Source organism: Sapajus apella, unplaced genomic scaffold (assembly GCF_009761245.1).
Source record: "Sapajus apella isolate SASKATOON/1434 unplaced genomic scaffold, GSC_monkey_1.0 scaffold35, whole genome shotgun sequence".
NCBI classification, from domain to species: Eukaryota; Metazoa; Chordata; class Mammalia; order Primates; family Cebidae; genus Sapajus; species Sapajus apella.
Window position 1 is genome coordinate 21,111,419 of NW_022436975.1, and position 7,118 is coordinate 21,118,536.

Below are 7,118 nucleotides of genomic sequence, written 5' to 3' on the forward strand. Positions count from 1 at the left end.
TGACATTAAAACATCAAATGCTAGCTTATGAAAGTACAATTTTATTCTATTGCAATATGTAAAAATCACGTATGCAGATAAGTAAAGACTGGCTGAGAATGTCAAAAACAATAGTTCAATTTCCTGGTTTGTGGAAATATGTGTATATTTTTTAAATTAAATAAATATTTTAGTATGTATAATAAATAATTTATTTCTATTCCTTTCCAACATACATTATTCTGTTGAACTTGAAGGGTATGCTTTTGCATTTTGAGAGTGTTTTTGTAAGATGTGATATCTAAAATAAACTCAATACTTCATTTTATAACCAGCACATTTTTCATTCTCTTGACATTGCCAAAGGATAATGCTGTACATTGAAACATAAAACAAAAATAGGCCCAATTCAATTGGTAGTATAATAGATGTAGCACTAATGCTCCTTATTGATTATCACAAAGGTGTTTGCTTTTGCTTTTTGTAGCCCTTCCACTGTAGAGCAAGAAACCAGAAATACATTATTTGTGAAAGGTGGTTGTACTAAAATGTTTTCATGTGGTGAATGCTTATTCCACACTCTCATAAAACAAATTAGTCTTCCATGATGAATGAAGTATTTGTTCTTTGGGCTATGTGTATTTCAGAGCTTGGATATGCTTAATTTCAATACCAACAAACTTGTGTAAAATACATAGCTTAACATATACTTTATACATGGGTTTATATGTGAATTTTAATTAAAATATGTTTCAAATAGTCTATTAGTTCCAATTACTGTTTACATAGTGTTGAAAGATATGGCAGTGACCAACCTAATTTGACAATTTACTAACATTTTTTTCATATAGTTCTGATTTAAAAGATATAGAAGTGTTTTCAAATTGATTCATACATTTGAAAGACATGTTTTTGAGCACTCTGTATTTAGCACCAGACTAGGAATCAACGTTTATTCAAATGAAATAGTAAATGGTAAAATGAGAGTGTGCTCTGAAGCACACAAAATTAGGGAGGACATAAAAATAAACCAGTGGTTGATAACCAGAGGTACAGATGAGAATATGGATGAGTCCCAGGTAGGAATTTATAGTACTTGCTAATACTGATCACTGAAAAGATACTGCAAGTCCAATTTTCATTACTAGTTTTGAATCTGTTAACAATTTCCCTGACAGTGAGGCCAAAGTAGACAGTTTTGATTTACAAATGAAACAGTTCTGTGGATCTGTGAATTAGATTTGCAAATGAAATATTTCTTTTTTTTTTTTTTTTTTTTTTTTTTTTGAGACGGAGTTTCGCTCTTGTTGCCCAGGCTGGAGTGCAATGGCGCGATCTCGGCTCACCGCAACCTCCGTCTCCCGGGTTCAGGCAATTCTCCTGCCTCAGCCTCCTGAGTAGCTGGGATTACAGGCATGCGCCACCATGCCCAGCTAATTTTTTGTATTTTTGTATTTTTAGTAGAGACGGGGTTTCACCATGTTGACCAGGATGGTCTTGATCTCTTGACCTCGTGATCCACCCGCCTCGGCCTCCCAAAGTGCTGGGATTACAGGCTTGAGCCACCGCGCCCGGCCTATTGCAAATGAAATATTTCTATGACGTAGCTGCTCTACAAAGATTTTAGATGAGAGGGTCTTCATTTAAGACTGGCAGTAGGCCAAGCAAAATTGAACTCAGAAAATCCTGGGTTTTGGCTGGGCATGGTGCTTCACGCCTCTAATCCCAGAATTTTGGGAGGCCAAGGTGAGAGGATTGCTTGAGGCCAGGAGTTTGAGATCAGCCTGGGCAACAAAGCAAGACTCTGGCTCTATAAAAATAAAAACAAATTAGCCAGGCCTAATGGTGTGTGCCTGTAGTCCCAGCTACTTGAAAGGCCAAGGCAGGAGGATTGCTTGAACCCAGGAGATGGAGGCTTCGGTGAGCTAGAATCGTACCACTGCACTCCAGCATGGGCAATAGAGTGACACCCTGTCTCAATCAATGAATCAATCAATAGATAAAATAAAATCCTGGGGTTCACTCACAAAAACAAAGTAAATGCTGAATTCTCAGAAAATAAAATTATAATACAAATTCTTTTTAATGATAATTTCATATTTACACATATTTGTATATTTCCTGTAATGAATTTAGATTTAGCAAATAACTATAATCAATAAATTTGTTTTTTCTTCTGAAGTTAGAGATCTGTATTTTGGTAAAAGCCCCAACATTTTAACAAAAAACAGCTGATTTTCATCTATTTCTTTCAAGATTTATGTGTTACTTGGGAATTCTATTGTTTATAAATTGATTACAGGCTATAATTTCATTAAGTAAACTGAGAAAGCATGTCACAAACTAGTTTTAGCAATAACTGTATTTTTACATATCTGTCTTTCAAAAAAGCTGGGCTGGATATTTATATTTTACTTAGTAATATCTCAATTTCCTCAATAAGTCAGTCAGTAAATTGAATTTATAGTTTATTTTGTCTTTCTGCCCATCAAATTACATGAATAAGAAATACTGTGGTCTCATAACATAATTCCATTTCCAAGAGAAAGAACATGCAAGTCTGTAGAATAATAGTCAATAGTGATTTTTGTCAAAATATATTTATTGAGCATCTATAGTACGCAAGGCACCGTAGGGGTGATAGCAGTATGTTTGGTTTGCTGTCCTTGCTTTTAAGAGAAGTACACTTTTTAAAAAAAGACAAGTGTACTTTAGGTAGGAATCCACATTTAGCCAACAAATACAGAACATGTTTTCCATTCTATATGTCAAAGGTAGCTTCGGTGGATTCCATATTCCAATTTAGGGCCTCTGATTCAGACATTTCAAAGTAACCTTGTGAGTTACAAGCCTCAAAAATGTAGGGTGTGAGTGGTGATGGAATGGTATGCCCAATGAGATCAGATCATAGAGGGTCCACATTCTTTATGCAATGGGCAGCTATTGAAGAGTTTCAAAGCAGGGAACAGTTTTCTAGATAAAAGTGATAAGAGTGTGAATTTAGTAACAGTATTTAACTAGAAAGGAGAGTAAAGATCTGAGAAATGTTAAGGAAGTGCAATTGTCCAGACTTGGTCACTGGCTGAATGTGACTGGTGACACACAGCTTCTAGGTTTCTGGCTTGGGTGATGAGATGGATGAAGTTGCCACTTCTTAAAGAAGCAACCAGGAGGAGAAGCACACATGCAGAAAAAGGTTATTCCCTGTGGGATGTATTAAGTTTTAAGTGATGTGGGGGACTTTACAATGAAATGTCCACTAGGCAGTCTGGGTCTTTGGAGCCTCAAGGAAGAAATCTTTGCTGGGATGAAAGATTTCAGATTCATTATATAAATGAGACTCATTAGCATATGTGTTGTCATCGAAATCATGGGAGTGGATGAAATTGCACAGGATCCTCAATAAATGTTATTGGGTCTAATGAATAAATGAATAACCAGGGAAGATTAGAAGAGAGAACTCAGAGGTTAAGGAGGAGTCCAAAATAATAGGGAAAGTGCCAGGTAGGATAAACAGTTCCCACTCTGTAAGTTTCTCTTCAGTCATAGGAACATACAGTTTTGTAGCAGAATACCATAAAAAATGTATACTACAAATGAAGTTTTAATAAAACTTCAATAATTAATAACTGGAGATAACCTAATTGATATGATAACATAATTGATTACTTGAAGACAGCTAAATTCGCTATTTCAGAACTGAAACATTTCAGCAGACTGTGAATCTACATCGTTATGGAACTCATGAATCCACATTATTAATAAAATGTGAAAGTTACCCCTTCAATTTACTCTCTGAGGAAAGAAAAAAGCATAACATGAAGCTTGAAAGGCATTATTAAATTTAAGAGTTGTGAGCACAAACTTTAGAGCAGTGTTTCTCAACCTCATTTTCTTTCTTTCTTCTCTGTTTAGAAACAGGGCCTTGCCCTCTTGACTAGGCTGCAGCTCAGTGATGCAGTCATAGCTCACTGCCACAAGTGATTCTCCTGCCTCAGATTCCAAGTAGCTAGAACTACATGCGGGTGCCACCATGCCCAGTTAATTTTTTAAAAATTTTGGAAAGATGAGGGTGTTACCATGTTGCTCAGCTTGGTCTTCAACTCCTGGGCCCAAACCATCCTCCCACCCACCCATCTCAGCCTCTCAAAGGTCAATTTCATCCACTCCCATGATTTCCATGACAACACATACGCTGAGTCTCATTTATATAATGAATCTGGGATTACAGGTGTAACCACTGCCCTCAGCCTTCATTTTCACTACACTTCTAAGGAGACATTTTAGACATATTTTTCTTAACCAATCTCTCCTTCCCCATAAGATTTTCATACTAATTGTGTACTGTGTGTCTGTTTATGTATGTCCTGTGGGAGGGCCACACACCATGGTAATGTCTAAGATTGTTTTTACCCCCGAAAACCAGTTTCTGCTCTCATTAAGAATGCACATTCTGGAGAGTCATGCTGCCCCAACTGAGGTCCTAGCTCTACTGCTTTTTAGCTGCATGGCCTTGTGCAAGCTATTTAATCTTTCTGTGCTCCAGTTTTCTCTTCTGTAAAATGGGGATAATAATAGTCCTGTCCTCACAGGAGTGCTGCGAAGATTAAATAAACTCACACGTGTAAAATACCTAGCAAGCCTAACACACAAACAGTAATTACTCCTTTTTTACTTTATCTATCTATCTACCTATCTATCTATCATCTATCTCTACATATATACATATATATAGTCTTCTGTTTATTTTCATTTTACCTTGTTACATTGGTCTTTGTTCACTTTGTGTTTAATAATTTTGCTGTTTATAATTTAGAAAACTTTTTTTTAGAGACAGGGTCTTGCTATGTTGCCCAGGCTGGCCTCTAACTCTTAGGCTTAAGTGATCCTTCCGCCTCAGCCTCCTGAGTAGCTAGGACTACATGTGTGTGCCACCACATGTGACAGAGGAAACATTTTATTATTAGTTTTATCCATGATATTTTCCCCTTCCATGATGTATAAACATGAATTGACTTCATATCAGTTTCATTAAACTGTGTTTAATATTAAACTGTGTTTAATAAAGCCATATTTTTAAGGAAAAAAGTAATTTTTTTCTCAAAAACTAGATATAGCCTTCTTCCCCCGCTAGCGCTGCTGGGCCTGCAGGTCTCTGTCGAGCTGCGGACGCGGGTCTCTGTTCCGCAGGGTGGGGTTTGTTAAAGTTGTTAAGAATAAGGCCTACTTTAAGAGATACCAAGTGAAATTTAGAAGATGACGAGAGGGTAAAAGTGATTACTATGCTCAGAAACGCTTGGTGATACAGGATAAAAATAAATCAACACACCCAAATACAGGATGCTAGTTCGTGTAACAAACAGAGATATCATTTGTCAGATTGCTTATGCCCGTATAGAGGGGGACATGATAGTCTGCGCAGCATATGCACATGAACTGCCAAAATAAGGTGTGAAGGTTGGCCTGACAAATTACGCTGCAGCGTATTGTACTGGCCTGCAGCTGGCCCGCAGGCTTCTCAATAGGTTTGGCATGGACAAGATCTATGAGGGCCAAGTGGAGGTGACTGGTGATGAATACAATGTGGAAAGCATTGATGATCAGCCAGGTGCCTTTACCTGCTATTTGGATGCAGGCCTTGCCAGAACTACCACTGGCAATAAAGTTTTTGGTGCCCTGAAGGGAGCTGTGGATGGAGGCTTGTCTATCCCTCATAGTACCAAGCGATTCCCTGGTTGTGATTCTGAAAGCAAGGAATTTAATGCAGGAGTACACCGGAAGCACATCATGGGCCAGAATGTTGCAGATTACATGCGCTACTTAATGGAAGAAGATGAAGATGCTTACAAGAAACAGTTCTCTTAATACATAAAGAACAGCGTAACTCCAGACATGATGGAGGAGATGTATAAGACAGCTCATGCTGCTATACGAGAGAATCCAGTCTATGAAAAGAAGCCCAAGTAAGAAGTTAAGAAGAACAGGTGGAACCGCCCCAAAATGTCCCTTGCTCAGAAGAAAGATCGGGTAGCTCAAAAGAAGGCAAGCTTCCTCAGAGCTCAGGAGCGGGCTGCTGAGAGCTAAACCAAACAATTTTCTATCAGGATTTTGCAGATAAAGACAATAAACTTATGGACTGCAACTAAAAACAAAACAAAACAAAACAAACTAGATATAAAAACAAAAAACAAATAATAAAACTAGGTACTAGTCTTCAGAGGTACTCATTTTATTTCCATGTCTCATATTTTCTGTTTTAGCCTAATGCCCAGACATTGATTATTTATAATCATTACCAAAATTCTAGATAAAACCAGAATTATTTGGTAGACCCTGTTTAACTAAAATTTTAAAAAATTTTTTTCCAGATTTTTAGTATTATACAGCCAATATTCATTACATGTGTGAAAGTTGGTCAGGCATAAAGTGCGCACCTGCTCTTGGAGGTCACGCACATCTGAGGATCACAGAGCGTTCCTGAGAACTTTCACAACATGGTAAAGGCCATTAGTTCTCGTGTAGCTATGAAGTCGAATACTGAGCTACCAATGGTTTTATGCTCCCATATCAGTCAGCCATGTACTCAGGTATGTGATATCTCATCCAGTTTGCCTAGATGTAACAATATTTTGCCATACCTCTCATAGTTTATCTTCGATTGTCAAAATCCTTTATGCACTCCAGAGAACTATGAAAGGCTTTAGTTATTGGTTTTGATCATGAAAAAGCAGTGGCATAAATTGCTGAACCAGGGTGTTGATTAAATTCAAGGTATTCAAAACATGGATTGAGCACTTATTACATATGTGTGAAATACAAAGGTGAATAAACTCACAACCCTGACGCTAAGCAGCGCACATAACCATTATACAAGGCAGGAAGGGATAATGAGACTACACAGGTATGACCACATTATCTGAAACATAGAGAAGGGGAATGACGCATTTAGCTAAGGGGATTGGGAAACTCATTTTGGAGGAGGTGGTATGTGAGAATGGCCACACAGGATTTTGAAGGGCATGTAAGGATACATATGTTGGGATAGGATGAAATTCCGTTCATTTGCAAGGCCCTGCAAGAGGCATGCTCTGTCCCCTAATTTCTCTCTGGAGCTTCATCTGAACACATTCTGTCCTTTC

The 7,118-nt window shown here is 37.7% G+C and overlaps 1 pseudogene across 1 annotated transcript; it reads left to right on the forward strand.

Annotated features, from left to right (window-relative positions):
* The first annotated feature begins 5,304 nt into the window (after positions 1–5,304).
* Positions 5,305–6,121, forward strand: LOC116563610 (annotated as a pseudogene). The gene has a single exon (XR_004274482.1). The product of XR_004274482.1 is annotated as a 60S ribosomal protein L5 pseudogene (transcript).
* Positions 6,122–7,118: the final 997 nt, after the last annotated feature.